Genomic DNA, 18,302 nt, shown 5'->3' on the forward strand with positions numbered 1-18,302 from the left:
ATCCTCCTATCTAAAGACACACTCTGCAGTTGTGCGCTGAATTCCATCCTCCTTCACATTCTATTTTTTTTTTTTTTGAGACAGAGTCTTGCTCTGTTGCCCAGGCTGGAGTGCAGGCTGGAGTGTGATCTTGGCTCACTGCAACCTCTGCCTCCTGGGTTCAAGAGATTCTCCTGCCCCAGCCTCCCGAGTGAGTAGCTGGGATCACAGGCATGTGCCACCACGCCCGGCTAATTTTTGTGTTTTTAGTAGAGACAGCGTTTTGCCATGTTGGCCAGGTTGGTTTCGAATTCCTGACCTCAGATGATCCGCCTGCCTCCTCCCAAAGTGCTGGGATTATAGGCATGAGCCACCGTGCCCAGCCCTCTTTCACATTCTCAAGGCCCTCTCTCCACAAATTATTCTCTCTCCTGTACCATCAATGTTTTCTTCCTACTGAACCATTCCTACTAGTATGAAACATGCTGTAATACTCCCTTTTAGAAAAAAAATAACTGTCCATTGTTCCACATCCCTTCTAGCCAATGTCCCACTTGTCATCTCCCCTTATGTGAAAAAACTTGTCTATATTTACTGTTTCTTCTATATTTCTCCCCTTATGTGAAAAAACTTGTCTATATTTACTGTTTCCACTTCATCTCCTTCTATTCTCTCCTGACCTCATTTCAATCATGGATTTACCTCCACCATTCCACAAAAGCAGCTTTAGTCAAGGTACCCAGTGACCTCCCTGTTGTCATATCCAAAGATCAAGCCTCAGTCATCCTCTTACATGTAACCCATTTGCAGTATTTGACACAGTTTATTATGTTCTTCTTGAAACACTTTATTCCCATTTCTGTTTAAATGTCACTTTCTCATAGAGGACTTTCCTGAACACTGTGGGTTAAATAGCCAACCAAATAGTCCCTTTTACTTTACCTCCCTACTCTGCAGTATTAACCACATGACATATTTTATATTAGTTTATAGACTTTATCCCTTATAATTCAGTCTTAATTTGAACAAAACAACTGTAAAATGGCATCTTTGAAAGAATTAGTAATATTTGGACTGGACATGGTGGTTCCCACCTGTAATCCCAGCGCTTTGGGAGGCCAAGGCAGGCGGATTACCTGAGGTCAGGTGTTTGAGACCAGTGTGGCCAACATAGTGAAACCCCATCTCTACTAAAAATACAAAAATTAGCTGGATGTGATGGTATGCGCCTGTAATCCCAGCTACTTGGGAGGGTGAGGCACAAGAATCACTTGAACCTGGAGGCAGAGGTTGCAGTGAGCCGAGATCGCACCACTGCATTCCAGCCTGAATGACAGAGGGAGACTCCGTCTCAAAAAAAAAAAAAAAAGAAAAGAAAAGAAAAAGAAAATAATTAGTAATATTTGAATACAAACCAAGTATTAGATGATATTAATTACATTGATTTTGGTAGGTATGGTATTTATGTGAAAAATAAAATTTCTTATCAGTTAGAGATGCAAAATGCCATATATATGAGTGACTTGACATAATGCCTGAAATTTTCTTTAAATTAGTCAAGAGTGAGTTCAAGATTTTTGGCTTAAACAATTAGAGAGTGGAACTATTATTTGCAGAGATTTTGAAATCTCTGTGGGAGATTTCAAAAAATCTGGGAAAAATTAATGGGTTTGGTTGGAACATGTTAAGTTTAAGATGTGTATAGATACTCAAGGAGAGACATTGAGTAAGCATTTTGATACACCAGCATGGATTTCATGGATGAGACAAATATCTGTGATGATAGGTCACCCATCTGTCATGAAGGTATACATGATACATAAAGCCATGAGATTGGATGAGAACATTTTAAAAATGAAAGTAGATTAAAAAAAAAAAAAGAGGTCTGAGGACTAAGCCTACTAAACCACTCCAAAATTCAGAGGCCAGACATGGGGAGCAGTCATTGGAGAAGATGAGGAAGAAGTGGCCAGTGAAGCAGGAAAAAACAAGTATGGCAGCCTGAGAGCCAAGCAAAGAAAGTGCCCCCACCTAGGGTTCCAGAAATGGTGGTATAATTAAAGGTTTTTTTTTTTTTTTTTTTTTTTTTTGGAGACGGAGTCTCGCTGTCGCCCAGGCTGGAGTGCAGTGGCGCGATCTCGGCTCACTGCAGGCTCCGCCCCCCGGGGTTCACTCCATTCTCCTGCCTCAGCCTCCTGAGTAGCTGGGACTACAGATGCCTGCCACCTCGCCCGGCTAATTTTTTTTTTGTATTTTTAGTAGAGACGGGGTTTCCATGTGTTAGCCAGGATGGTCTCGATCTCCTGACCTAGTGATCCACCCGCCTCGGCCTCCCAAAGTGCTGGGATTACAGGTGTGAGCCACCACGCCCGGCCTAATTAAAGGTTAACAAGTTATATAACACAATTCTTTATTTCTCTATGTCAAAATATAGAACAACGGAAGATAATTGATATAAAATGCCAGACCTTTTATAGTAATAATATTTTAGAATTCTATAGATAAAATTCCATTATTATGCAAATTATGGTTTGAATAATAGTGAAGTGTCACTAATCTCAGGATATATTACATTTTTCTTTTTGAGATAGGGTCTTCCTCTGTCACCCAGGCTGGAGTGCAGTGGTATGATCATAGCTCACTGTAGCCTCAGCCTCCCAGGCTCAAGCAATCCTCCCACTTCGGCCTCCCGAGTAGCTGGGATCACAGCTGTGTGCCACCACGGCCAGCGCATTTTTTTGTATTTTTAATACAGACGGGGTTTTGACATGTCACCTACCCAGTCTGGTCTCGAACTCCTGTGCTCAAGTGATCAGCCCGCCACGGCCTCCCAAAGTGCTAGGACTACACAGGCATGAGCCACCACACCCGACCTACTCTCAGGATTTAATTGTTTTATATTATTGTAGTGGATATTATTGTTTTCTGTGGGGAACACCTCTTGGCTGCAATGAACTGCCTCTCCTAAAGTTATACCCTTACCAGGAGTGGCCTGTGTCAAATAACTGGCTGAGGGTAGGAATACATAGCCTGGACCCCTTGCCTCACTTTGGGACAATCCTGAAGGGCCATCCCCACTCCATAACTCTCCATAGGATAACTGAGGTCATAGCTGAAACCTCACTGGGGTCACTTTCCTTTTTTTTTTTTTTTGAGATGGAGTTTCGCTTTTGTCGCCCAGGCTGGAGTGCAATGGTGCAATCTCGGCTCTCTGTAACCTCCGCCTCCTGGGTTCAAGTGATTCTCCTGCCGCAGCCTCCCAAGTAGCTGGGATTACACGCATGAGCCGCCATGCCCAGCTAATTTTGTATTTTTAGTAGAGATGTGGTTTCACCATGTTGGCCAGGATGGTCTCGAACTCCTGACCTCAGGTGATCCTCCCACCTCGGCCTCCCAAAGTGCTGGAATTACAGGTGTAAGCCACCGCACCTGGTCTTGGGGTTACTTTCTTCAGTGTCCAGTCCCACCTTCCTTACTTCCTCACAGTGGTATCACTGCAGTAAACTTCTGCTTTCAACTCTCTACTCAGAATTTGTATCTAGGGATCCCAGCCTAAAACAGTATTCTACCAGGGGGCACTGTCATCCAATACAATCATGTTATTTACAAAATAATTCTAGAATTTATTACCTATTGAAAAAACTAGGTCATTTGTCCTGTAGAATTTCCCCCTTCCTAGATTTGGCTGACTGTGTCCCTGTGTACATTCTTTATCTGATACTTTCTATAAACTAGTAGAAGTTCTAGAGGCTTGATTAGATTCTCCTCCACCCATTTAAGCCCGGCTTTCCAAAATTCTTTTTTACTTCTCTTTTTCAACCTTGTGAAATTTAAGGGGAGGAAAATTCAAAGCTCACCAGGATCAGGGGAGATCACTTATGATCACATGTGCTTCCCACTGCCTTTCTCCCTCCCACAACTTGGTATCTGCAACCAAAGGCCTTCCGGATACACACGTACTGCTAGAAACAAATGACTGGAGAACGTGTTCCTCTGTTTACAGCCTTAAACACTGAATACCTTCTTCCCAAAGCAGAGTATGATTTATCTTGTTCTCATCTAGGAAGGGAAGCAAAGACAGCAACACCATCTCTGGATTATTTGCATGTAGATTTCCATGTTGTTACTAATTTTAAAAGCCATCCTGGCTTTCTTCTGTCAAATGGTTTGATTGTGGATCACATTCTTTCACCGACAGCTGGTGTATTCTAAATCAATTAATCAACATGCATTTATCAAGCACCTGCTGTGTGATCAGCGTCATTCTTGGAGAATTCGTGCTGATTAAATTCCCTGTAAAACAATTAGAAAGCTGTATCTTGTTTTTGCTCTGCCCCCATCCCCAACCCCAATTCACACAAACGCGTTTCAAGACCAAACAAATGCTCTTTTTGTATCAGTTTACTCTTGAATTATCTACACTGTGTTCCATTTTGTTGACAGTCGAAAACACTCTGGACAATTAAGATTTTCTAAAGTAGTCAAAGCAGTTTTGCATACACATCTGCCTAATTACGTTATTTTATGTATCTCCTTTTAAGAACACTTTGTTGCTAAGATTGATTTATTTATTTAAATTAGTATCATTGCAAGTAACAGAAACCAGCTTGAGCTGGCTCAAGGAGAAAATAATTTATTGGAAATATATTAGGCTCTCTCACAGAATCCAAAGAACTGAACAACCAACCATGAAGAGCGGAAGCTAAGGAAGCTCTGGGGACCCTGGAAACAGCTGCTCATGAACCTTCCCTTGGAATTCTGCCACAAACATGACTCAGCACCAAACTTCTCTGGTCTCTCTGTATCTTAGTTCACAATTCAAAATCCTGGGGAGAGGAATCTGATTGGATCAGGCTGCTGTTGCTCCAATCAGGTATGCCCTGGAGGCAGCATCAGGTGCTTTATATCCCGCATTGCTCGATACAGAAGCCCCCAGCCACATATGGCTATGGAGCACTTGAAATGTCACTGAGGAACTGAATTTTTTGTTTAATTTTTATTGATTTAAATTTAAAAACTGAAGCAATGTTAATTTTTTCCCATTACATACAACTTTATTATTTTCGTAGAACTACATTTCCTTTTAATTACTATTAGTGTTACTATTACTAGATAATTTTAAAGTACATATGTGGCACGTATTTTATTTCTATTGAACAGTGTTGCTTTTACCAAAGATTTATTTCTGAGGACCAGGGGCAGTTGTGAGAGACTGGGTGAAAGTTCTGAGCAGAAGATACCTTCAAAGGGGTCAAACACACAGAACACAATGACAAATATAGAGATTTCTGGGACAACATAATGTAATCAGTGTATAATTGGATACATCTCTTCATCATTATTTGCTGCATTCCAATATTTATTATATCATTAAGGACTATGAAAAGCTGTTATGTCAGAATTCAGTGTGTGATGCTACAGATATTCATCCAATAGTATTTATTAACAAAGCTCTTGTCCTTGGGGAGCTGAAAATCGAATAGGAAGAGAGAGACAATAAATAGATAAACAAAGATATAATGCCCAGGTATTAAGAGATGCTCTGAAAAAAGAAGAAAACAATAGGTAAGGAGAAAGAGAATGACAGAGATGCTGTTTATCTGGATGATTAGGGAAGACTTGATCAGGTGACATTAAGTAGAGCTTGGAATAAAGGGAAAGGACAAGTCATGTGACTCAGAAAAAGCCATTCTCCAGGCAGATGGAATTAGTGTATTTCAGGATCCTCAAGGAGACTTTGCGGCTAAAGCCCAGAGAGAAAAAGGGGAAAGGTAGAAAATAAAGTCAGAGCAGGTAGCCTGGAGCCAGATCATTCACAGCCCTCGAGACAAGGTCATCAGGGGAAGCCCTTGCAGTATTGAGAGCAGAGAATGATGTGATCAGTTACATTTTTGGCTATGATTCCATGAATCATACAGGTAAGACCTGAAATTATTTATTTATTTATTTATTTATTATTTTACCTAACAGCAATAACTTAAACATTTTCATTTTTAATTTAATTTTCCCCATTTTATGTAAAGAATTATCAAAACTCTTATTTTCTCACTGTATTTATCTTATGAAAAATCTAAATGAATTATGAAAAAAGTTAATACAAATTTATGAAAAATCCAGAGCTATTTTTCTTCTGAATTAATTTGAATCCTGATAATTTTCTATGCCCCTTACCTGAATAAAACGTTCATACAACTGAATTGTAGGACACAATGATTTACCTCAGTGAATCAATTTTATGTATGATAGAAGTCTTTGTAATGGTTAAGAAATCTCTCAAAATTTCTTGAATGCAAAGCTTGAAAAACAGTAATTCACTCAACTGCCTAACGGAAAAAGAGACAGTCATAGAACTTAAAAACAAGCATAAGGGAAGCATGAATGCAGAGACATAAATTCCTAAAGCTTGCTAAGCATGTGCATAAATAATCTATATACAAGATGTATACACATAGTAACTGCCAATTACACATAATAGCTCTCATTTTTAAAACGCTTTCTAGGCCGGGCGCGGTGGCTCATACCTGTAATCCCAGCACTTTGGGAGGCCAAGGTGGGTAGATCACCTGAGGTCTGGAGTTCAAGGACAGCCTGGCCAACATGGTGAAACCTCATCTCTACTAAAAATACAAAAAATTAGCAGGGCGTGGTGGCAGGCACCTGTAATCCCAGCTACTTGGGAGGCTGAGGCAGGAGAATCACTTGAACCCTGGGGTCAGAGGTTGCAGTGAGCCAAGATGGTGCCATTGCACTCCAGCCTGGGCAACAAGAGTGAAACTCTGTCTCAAAAAAAATAAAAATAAAAATAAAAATAAATAAAACACTTTCTATTTGTCATTTACCTGTGACTGTCTGTATTGGTTTACTGGGGTTGCCATAACAAAACACCACAGACTGGATGCCTTAAACAACAGAAATTTATTTTCTTACAGTTCTGGAGGCTAGAAGTCCAAGATCAAGGTGTCAGCAGGGTTTGTTTCTTCCCAGTCTTCTTGGCTTGCAGTTGGCCACCTTCTCACTGTGACCTCACATGGTCTTTCCTCTATATTCATATCTACTGGCTACTCTCTTTGTGTCCATGTTTCTTTCCTCTTCTTTATAAGGACATCAGTTGTATCCTAACTGATGTACCCTAACCATCTCCTTTTAACTGAATCACCTCTTTCAAGACCCTTCCATCTCCAAATACAGTCATATTCTGAGGTACTGGGGGTTATGATTTCAAATATAGGTGGGGCAGGGGAACATAATTCAGCCCATAACACTGTCACTTACTTTTTGTTTGTTTGTTAAGAGACAGGGTCTTGCTACGCTGCCCAGGCTGGACTCAAACCCCTGGGCTCAAGTAATCCTCCTGCCTCAGTCTCTGGGATAGCCGGGACTACAGGTGCACACCACCATGGCCAGCTTTGCTTTTTATGAAGATAAAAAGTTGCATAAAATAGTGTCCCTTAAGAGGTTACAATGTGATAAGTGCTATCATAGAAATTAATTGGTAAAAATTAATTGGTTGAATATGTTAGGAACATACAGGACAGAGAGCAGATACTACCCTCACACTGGAGCTGGGAATAATCGAAGAGCTTCCCAGAGGAAGTGATATTTGAAAAGCCTTCAGAGGACAATGAGACCTTGCTTACTTTATGCCAGTACCCATGGTAGCTGTGCCTAAAATATAAAGTCACCAGTTAACAATTCAAGATATTATACGTGAGCAAGTGATTAGAATGTAATAAGGTGCTATGTAAATATTTTATTTTCTCTTTTTATTAATTAGGTAAATTACTATATTCCTTATTCCTCCAGAAAATAAATTGCTAAATGAAATTAAATATATAATATCTTCATTTGTCATCTTTATATTCTAATGCTTGGCAAAATATTTTGTTGCTCCTTGTTGCATTCTTCCTCTGTCTTTGCCTTCTTTGGGTTTTACAAAATAACTTAGGTAAGTCATTTTTTTTTTTCTGGGAGAGAGCGCATGCTTTCTACAAGAATTTTGCATGTCGTCCTATGATTGATGATAGCTCCTGAAGATATCTCCTAACTGTGGCAGGAACTAGATTGGAATATATACTTAGCTAAGCTCTGTATTTCTCTTGGATTGACTTAAGTCCTTGAATTGACTTCAAGTAGAATTCTTTATAGCTCTTTTGTTTTAATGCCTAAAATACTGGTCTCTTAAAATGAAAGTTTTATGTAGATTTTTTTAAAAAGCCTTGAATATAAGATAGCTTCTACCAGTCTGAAAATGTCTTTATTTAAAAACGCAAAGTATAATAACTTTTACTTTCCCCCAAATTGCTCCAAATATTACTCCTAGAGAGAGATTTGGGGTTTTGTTGGCAAGTGTCCTTTTCCCGCTGGAGAGGCTGGTTGAAAAAAAATCTCTTTCTGTGGTCTTTTGCAGTTTCTGTGGCTCAGGCTGCAGTAATTAGATTAGACTTGTAATGTGTTAATAAGCTATATATTCACATTCTCTTTTATAGCATGACATAAGAACAAAATTCTAACTCTGCTAATTACATGAGAAAGAATGAGCTTGTTTTCCACTAAAAGTTAAAATGCTTTAAACTTCTTATACTTCTCTCAACTCTTACTGCTGTGAAAACTACATCCTATAGAGAATGTATGAAACTATATATAGCTAGAATGTGCCAAACAAATAATAGAGGGTCTTCCCCGAGGAGCTTATAATCACAGAACAAGTGGCATCTTGAAAACTTGTGTTGTTTTTGCTAATGAATAGTTTATCTTAAATATTAAAATGCCATATTCTTCATAATTGTCATAGCTTAACAGGAAACAACTTGAAAAAATAATTTGTTTTAAAATTTAGCTCACTAAATACAATGTGCTATCTTGGAAAGGATCCTGGAATTAAAAAAAAATTAGTGGAAAACTGGTGAAATCATACAGTCTGGAGTTTAGTTAATAGTAATGTACCAATGTTAATTTCCTGGTTTTCACAAATATATCCTGGCTAGGTAAGATGTTAACATTAGGGGACACTGGATGGAGGATATGCAGAGACTCTCTGTACTATCTTTACAACTTTCTGTAAATCTAAAATTGTTCTGAAGTAAAACGTTTATTTTTAAAAACTCAAAAAAATTTAACAGCATGTTGAAGTTATATTTTCCAGTCTATCTCCATGAATAAGTGGGCTAGGCTCACTGTAACAGGGATCTGGATTGAACATGGGGCTATGAGGAAAAACAAGACAGAGAACCAAGATGCAAAAGCGTCTCTGGGTGAGGAAGTGCAAAGTTGGCAGAAAGCTCTTGACTGGGGAGGAAATCTTCTGATACTATAAACCTAAAAATGAGGCTTTTTAGGTTAAAAGTAGATATTGGCCGGGCATGGCTCACGCCTGTAATCCCAACACTTTGGGAGGCTGAGGCAGGCGGATCACTTGAGGTCGGGAGTGGGAGACCAGCCTGGCCAACATGGTGAAACTCCATCTGTACTGAAAATACAAAAATTAGCTGGGTGTGGTGGTGTACCCCTGTAATCCCAGCTACTTGGGAGGCTGAGGCATGAGAATTGCTTGAACCTGGGAGGCTGAGGTTGCAGTGAGTCAAGATCACACCATTACACTCCAGCGTGAGTGACAGAGCGAGACTCTGTCTCAAAACAAAACAAAACATCAAACATATTGTTATGAAAACAAAACATATATGTAAATGAAAATGATGGATATAGCACTGAGCAAGCCACATTCTAAAAGTACTTTTGAAATTTAGACTCTACGTGTTAAACGTTTGGAAGCTGTTGTTGAAAGCGAAGCTAAGGAAGTTGATGAATATTTACAGGATTGGCTTTTGCATTTCTGATGGTGTGAAGATAGGGTGACAAAGTCTTCTGCTGTTTTCCTTTTTCTCTAGCTCCAACTCTTTCTCATTTTATTTGAGATCACCTTGTAATTTTTTTTTTTTTTTTAGACAGAGTCCAATTCTGTCACCCAGGCTGGAGTGCAGTGACATGATCTTGGCTCACTGCAACCTTTGCCTTCCAGGTTCAAGCGATTCTCCTGTCTCAGCCTCCTGAGTAGCTGGGACTACAGGCGCCCGCTACCACGCCCGGCTAATTTTTTTGTATTTTTTTTTTTTTTTTTTTTTTCAGTAGAGACGGGGTTTCACCGTGTTAGCCAGGATGGTCTCGATCTCCTGACATCGTGATCTGCCCTCCTCAGCCTCCCAAAGTGCTGGGATTACAGGCATGAACCACCATGCCCGGCCCTTGTAATTTTTGAAGATTAAGATGTGATCCTAAGAATCTTTTCTACTCCTGTATTTACAGTTTTAGCTTTAAAGATTTTTATGGCCGGGCGTGGTGGCTCACGTTTGTAACCCCAGCACTTTGGGGGGCCAAGGCAGGGGGATCTCTTGAGCCCAGAAGTTTGAAATCAGCCTGGGCAAGATGGAGAGACCCTGTCTCTATAAAAAATACAAAAATTAGCTGTACGTGCGTGTAGTCCTAGCCACTCGCAGCCAGGACTGTGAGGCTGAGGTGGGCGGATGGCTTGAGCCTGGGAGGTGGAGGTTGCAGTGAGTTGAGCTTGCACCACTGCACTCCAGCCTGGGTGACAGAGCAAGACCCTGTCTCAATAAATAAATAAATAAATAAATACTTTTATGTAAAACACTAATTATTTTTTCTTTACGGATTATAGGCTGGTGGCTCACGTCTGTAATCCCAGCACTTTGGGAGTCTGAGGCAGGCAGATCACCTGAGGTCAGGAGTTTGAGACCAGCCTGACCAACATGGAGAAACCTCATCTCTACTAAAAATATAAAATTAGCCAGACGTGGTGGCGCATGCCTGTAATCACAGCTACTCGGGAGGCTGAGGCAGGAGAATCGCTTGAACCCAGGAGGCAGAGGTTGTGGTGAGTCGAGATCATGCCATTGCACTCCAGTCTGGGCAACAAGAACAAAACTCCATCTCAGAAAAAAAAAAAATTACAGGCCGGGCACGGTGACTCATGTGCACTACCTGCTCACTATAGAAGGCTAGTTAGAGACTAGCCTGGCCAAGGTGAAACCCCGTCTCTACTAAAGATACAAAAAAATGAGCTGGACATGGTGGCACGCACCTGTAATCCCAGCTACTCAGGAGGCTGGGGCAGGACAACCACTTGAACCCAGGAGGCGGAGGTTGCAGTGAGCCAAGATCATGCCATTGCACTCCAGCCTGGGTGACAGGGTAAGACTCCGTCTCAAAAAAAAATAAGAAATAAATTAAATAAATAAAAATATTTAAAAAGATTATAGATTTTCATACCTGTAGAAGGAAGGAAGGAAGGAAGGAAGGAAGGAAGGAAGGAAGGAAGGAAGGAAGGAAGGAGTTAGACTGTAGCTTGTAGTCTACTTCAAAATGTATTCCCACTCTTTCTCTCTTTCTCCAATAAATTCCACTCCCTCAGAAATGGGCACATGACCCAGGCTCAGTCAAACACAGTGCTCCATTTCTCTGAACACACTGCCAAACAGGATGATGCAAACATGGAGATACTAAGAGGAAGCCCTGCTAAGCTAGGAGGAAGGGACAAGTTTGAATCCAAGCTCACTTGTCTGAAAGCAGAAATGCAACAGCACATGGGAAGTCCTGTTCCGCCTTCAGCCAGCAATCCAGAACCACTTGGGGTCAAACAATGATTGTTCTTGCTGACTTGAAAAAGCTGAACTGTGTCCTCCAACCTGAAACTAACACAAAGGAGAGAGTCAGGAAATGCACTAGGGACTTGGTAAGAGCCTACAATTTAGGGAATCCCATTTCCCTCATCCCTCTCTCTCAAGCAACTCTTATTGAGTTATTCCCTGCCAACCACAATTAAAATTCATACCTGTGGCAAAAGACTATCCACTGGGATACAGCAGAGGCAGGTTAGTCATTATGGGGTACTATAGGATGGGCACTTTGAGACCCTACAGGATGGGCAAAGCTGAGATGTGTTAAGAGGCAGAAACTGCAAAGGCATGGTAAGATTTCTGGTATTAGTGCCTAGGCTGTGGAATCCCCTTGTATAAAATTGGCAGAAAGTCAGCTGAGGCCCAAAGGGACTTGTGTGGCCTGAAAACCCCACCTTGGAAATAAGCCTATAATTGTTCAAAGCCTAAGACAATACCCAGTCTCCATAATCAGGCCAACAAGAAGTTGGTGGCTAAAGAGGTGCAGTTCTGGAATAGGATAGGTGACGGAGACTTGTTCCTCACATGTACAGACCCAGGGCAGCAAGAACTTATTTCACTGCCAGGAAAGCTAATTTAGATGGCATTTGCATTGCAGGACCATGGCCCACAGTTCCTAGACTTTCAGTCACTGCTTTCTGTCTTTTTTTTTTTTTGAGCCGGCTTCTCGCTCTGTCATCCAGGCGGGAGGGTAGTGGCGTGATCTTGGCTCACTGCAATCTCTGCCTCCTGGGTTCAGGCAATTTTCCTGCCTCAACCTCCCAAGTAGCTGTTACTACAGGCATATGCCACACTGGCTAATTTTCATATTTTTAGTAAAGATGGGGTTTCACCATGTTGGCCAGGTTGATCTCGAACTCCTGACCTCAGGTGACCTGCCTGTCTCTGCCTCCCAAAATACTGGGATTATTAAATGTAAGCCACCTCGCCTGGCCTCTTTTTTTTTTTTTTTTTTTTAAGAGACATGATCTCACTATATTTATCAGGCTGGTCTTGAACTCCTGGCCTCAAGCAATCCTCAAGTCTTGACCTCCCAAAGTGCTGGATTGCAGGTGTGAGCCACTACTCTCAGTCCCCAGTATCTTTCTTAATGTGTCTGGCCATCATGCTATTTCTCTCTTCCAGTGCCATATCTTCTTCTCTGGGACCGATGTGGGCATATGTCACAAGCCTGCCCAATCTTAATACTCTATTCCCCACAGACTGCGATTAGTTTAGGGGTGGACATGTGGGCCAAGCAGCGCCTCTAAGAATTCTTCTCTGGAATTGATATAGAGACATTGGGAGAGAGCAGTCTCTTTCCACTGGGATTCCTAAAGCAGATGATGTAAGCCTAGAGCTGTGGGCAACCTACTTCTCTGGCAGCCTGGAAAATGGAAGAAAATGAGGTCACCACACAGAGGAAGCTGAGCTGAGATATTGGGGGAGGGGGAAAGAGAGAGACCTGATGATTAATTTCCATCTGGGCCTGAAGCCAAATTCATCCAGGAAATAATTCTCTTTCTCTCTCCCTACTCCCTTCAATTTCTCTCTCTTTTTGGCTTAAACTAGAGTTGTATTTCTGTCCATTTCAACTGAAATAGTCTTTATATATTTTCATTTTTCTAAATATAAAAGCACTACATGCTCACTATAGAAGAAATTTGGAAAATACATCTAAGTATAAAGAAAACAATAATTTAATTCTCTCATGCTTCAAGTAGAACCAGGCTAGCATTTTAGAGTTTTTGTAGTATTTTAAATGCTTGTTTTTTCATAGTTATGATCATAGTACATTTATTTTACAGAGCTATAATAATGAATTTATTTTACATAGTACAATCACAATTTTTTTCCATTTAACGTTATTATATCTTCCCATTTTCTTAAACCACCTTATAAATATAATTTTCTTATATTTCCACTTCTATTTGGATAATTTTAAAATATTAAAACCATTTTGCTTTAGAGCCCTACTATTTATTTTCAGCAATACAGTTAATAGGCCTAAATGTTAGAATATTTTAAAGGCTCCTGATATATTTTAGATATGATTCCTTATTTCGATGAATACAAGTATATACATATGAGAAATTTGTTCTTCATGGGCAATAAAAATTAAATGAATCAAACAAATATATAGGGTTCAGTAAGAGGAAAACAAGTAAGACACCATCAGGCCTTCAATGAATAGTTCTTTTCAGAGGCAAAAGCTATCCTGAATTAAACCAATTCAAAATTTAAGCTGCATACAATTACAGGAACTAAAAGAAATAAAAATACTGATATTCAGCCCTGGCACTTGATATGCATCTCTTCCTAATTGACATAATCTTTTAAAAAATATAATCTTATTAATAGCATGTTTCCACTATAAAAGTAATACATGAAACAGCACAAAATACCATTGACAGCTATTTTAAAAGATGATAATGTCCATTATTATTGAAGATACAAATATAATGCTGGGAAAAGTGCAAATTAAACCTTTGGGGACATCTTGGCAACTATTTTATTTTTTTGTATGAATGAATAAACAACCAGTATTTAAATTTTCTTATAAAAGTCCATCAAGTATATGTATTTACTTCATCAGTACCCTATTTTTAGACATTCAAACTGCTTATAGTGTTTTACTATTACAATAATACTATAATATGTATTCATTTGTGTATTTTAATATATTATGGATTATTTTCTTTGGATTAATACCCAGAAGTGAGATTACTGAAGCAAAGGTCATTAAATTGATGGGCATGGTGGTGCACGCCTGTAATTCCTTTGGGAGGCTGAGGCGGGTGGATCACCTGAGGTCAGGAGTTCGAGACCAGCCTGGCCAACATGGTGAAACCTGGTCTCTACTAAAAACACAAAAATTAGCTGGGCATGCTGGCACAAGCCTGTAATCCCACCAGTGTAATCATATCATGGCACTCCAGCCTGGGCAACAGAGCGAGACTCTGTCAGAAAAAATTTGAAAAAAAAAGTCATTAAATCAAGATTACAAAATCAAATAAAATATTTTCTGTTTTTTAAATTTAAATTTAAAAATATATATATACTTTTTGTTTTGTTTTGTTTCTTTTTGTTTTGAGATGGAGTCGCTCTGTCATCAAGGTTGGTGTGCAGTGGCGCAATCTTGGCTCACCACAACCTCTGCCTCCCGGGTTCAAGAGACTCTCCTGCCTCAGCCTCCCGAGTAGCTGGGATTACAGGCCCGTGCCACCTTGCCCAGCTAATTTTTGTATTTTTTAGTAGAGACGGGGTTTCACCATGTTGGCCAAATGGTCTCGATCTCCTGACCTCGTGATCTTCCCGCCTCAGCCTTCCAAAGTGCTGGGATTATAGACATAAGCCACCTCGCCCGGCCATATATATATATTTTTTAAACAGAGTCTTGCTCTGTCACCCAGCCTGGAGTGCAGTGGCACCATTATAGCTCACTGCAACTTCAATCTCCTGGGCTGAAGGGAACTTCCCACCTCTGCCTCCCATGTAGTTGGGACTACAGGCACACACCACCACATGCGCTAATTTTTTATTTTTTGTAGAGATAGGATTTTGCTATGGCACCCAGGCTGGTCTTGAAGTCCTGGCCTCAAGTGATTCTCCTACCTTGGCCAAAGTTCTGGGATTACAGCCATGAGCTACTGTACCTGGCCTATTTTCTGGATCTTGGCCCATTTTCTGGATCTTGATGTAGGTTGCCAAATTGCTTTTCGAAGACAGTGTATCAGTTTATAATGCCAATACTAATAAATGAGAATGTACGTTTCAACCCACTATCCCTAATCTATTAAATTATTTCAGTGCTTTGCTCATTTAAGAGGTAAAGATTGACATCTGATTTCAATTAAAAATTTTAAAGTACTAACAAGGGTACTTCCTGAATATTTGTGTGAGATTATATTAATCTTCACTGTAATTTTTTTTTTTGAGACAGGGCAGGGTCTTACTATATTGCCCAGGCTGGAGTACAGTGGTACGATCATGGTTCACTGCAGCCTGACCACTCTGGCTTAAGTGATCCTCCCACCTCAGCCTCCCAAGTAGATATAGGCATAAGCCACAACGCCTACCTAATTTTTTTATTATTTGTAGAGACAGAGTTTCACCTTGTTGCCCAGGCTGGTCTTGAACTCCTGGGTTCAAGTTATCCTCCCACCTCAGACTCCCAAAGTGCTGGGATTACAGGCATGAGCCACCATGCCTGGCCCACTATAATCCTTTAACCAGTAAGAAGGCATCGTTTTCTTCAGGGCTGCTTCCATCCTGTTAGGAAGAAATATACCAGCCTCTCTGCCACTTTGCCTAAAGGGTGGCGGGAGGTGGTCTGACTAATCAGTGCCCTCAGATGCTGTGGTCCCCAATACCTATCCAAAATATTGTCAGGACCACTGCAGAAATATCAGCTTGGAATCTATTTCAAACTACAGATTCCTGGATCCCACTCCCAGAGTATCTGATTCTTCAAGCCTACAGCCAATCCAGGAAGTTATATACTTTTAACATTCTACATTTGAGGCTGATACGTAGTCAGATTTGGACACCAATGTTCCAAAGCAGAGGTTCATAAAGTTCAGTCCCTGGACCAGCAGCATCAGCATCACGTGGGAACTTAAAAATGCAAATTTTCAGATCCCCACCCAAGACCTACTGAAACAGAAACTCTAAGGGTTGGGCCCAGCAATATTTGTTTTAACCAGTTTGTCAGCTGATTTTGATGCAGGACCACTACTCTAAATACACTGTGAGGTGAAGAGTCAAGAGCCATCCAAAATCTACCACCTTCTGCTTAGAAAGTCGAAGGAGATGACATCTGAATTGAGTCTGCAGGATGAGTAGACTTTCATCAGGGCACCAACACAGTCAAGAGCAGGGTACAGAAAGGCACAAGGTTGCTGGCCTGGCTGGAGTGCAGGCTGTAGTGGAGGAGATAAGAGATGAGGGAGGAAAGTTGATAAAGTGCCCCATCTGTCATGCACAGAAGTGGATATTTGTTATTATATGGACACCCAGCCTCCATCCCTCTTCCTAATTGCACCCCAATGTCTTTTGGGAGAATTACCTCACCCCCATTGTGTCTCACTGTCAGGATGATAAACACAAATGCTCTCCTACTACAGAAACCAAAGGAGTCCCTAGAGGCTTCTTCCTTCACCCTCTGACGTAGTCAAGGGGTAAGCATGTGACCTAAACTACACTCACTACACTCTCTGTTTCAGAGATTTTTGTTTTTTAGGATTTAAAAAACCTTTTTATTGTAGAGAATTCACACATACACAAAAGTAAATAGTATAATGAATCTCCATGAACAAAACTCATTCTGAAAAATGATCAATTCATGGTCAATCTGCTTTATCTGTAAACTTCTCCATTTCCTCCACTCCCCAGAGTTTTTGGAAGCAAATCTTAGGTATAATATCCAGGAAGATTTTTTCCAATATTGTTAACATAAGCCATTGAAGTAACTTAGTTTGATGAAAATATTGCCATGTACTGGAAATAATGATTTACGAAAGTCCTTTTAGTGCTTAGTACTGAAAATGACAAAGCCTGAAAGAAAGAGGTGTCTGTTGAAAGAAGGAAGAAATGTCAAGGTCTGATCATCTTCGTCTTTCTCTATTTGTCTTTCTTTGTTACCTCCAACGTCAAACACAACTATATCAATTTTATTTAGCTTGATCACATTTATTTAACTTCATGTATTCCATGTGTCATCTAATCCCTAGGGATAAAAAGCTATATTTATATTTCATCACTCTAAAATCGCCTTCCAGAACATTTTAAGCATTTGGCTACATGAAGGCCACAGTTAACTTTCTAAAAATTGTGGTACAAAAATATGTAACATAAAATTTGCCATTTTACCGGGTGCAGTGGCTCCCATCTCTCATCCCAGCACTTTGGGAGGCCCAGGTGGCTGGATCATTTAAGGTCAGGAGTTTGAGACCAGCCTGGCCAACATGGTGAAACGCTGCCTCTACTAAAAATACAAAAATTAGCCGGGCGTGGTGGCAGGCGCCTGTAGCTACCCGGGAGGCTGAGGCAGGAGAATCACTTGAAATTGGGAGGCAGAGGTCCCAGTGAGCCGAGATTGTGCCACTACACTCCAGCCTGGGTGACAAAGTGAGACTCTGTCTCAAAAAAAAAAAAAAAAAAAAAATGCCAAGTTGGTCTCGAACTCCTGACCTCAGGTGATCCACCCACCTTGGCCTCCCAAAATGCTGAGATTACAGGCATAAGCCACCATGCCCAGCCAAAAAACTGCCATTTTAACAGTTTGAAGTGTACAGTTCAGTGCATGAAGTACATTCAGTGCAACCAGAGACTTTGTATCTTGAGCAGTGTAACATAAGCAGAGAACCAGACAGAGTCCACTCATGGCAGCGTAAGTACCCAACCAAGACAGTGCAGGAATCCCCGTTACTGAAACCTCAGGAACTACCTCATTCTAAGCCTGGCTCTTCAACCTCCCCTTCGGTTCTATAAGCTCCTGAAACCCCATTAAGATGATCCGAATTAGTTGTTTTCCCACCCAAAGAACCCGAAGAGACCCAGAACTGTAAAGAATTAAAAGCAAAGCAGTGACATGATCAGCTTTGTGTCTCGGAAAGATCACCCAGAATGTAGTGTAGAGGTTGTTATGGACTG

Source organism: Symphalangus syndactylus, chromosome 14 (assembly GCF_028878055.3).
Source record: "Symphalangus syndactylus isolate Jambi chromosome 14, NHGRI_mSymSyn1-v2.1_pri, whole genome shotgun sequence".
Lineage (NCBI taxonomy): Eukaryota > Metazoa > Chordata > Mammalia > Primates > Hylobatidae > Symphalangus > Symphalangus syndactylus.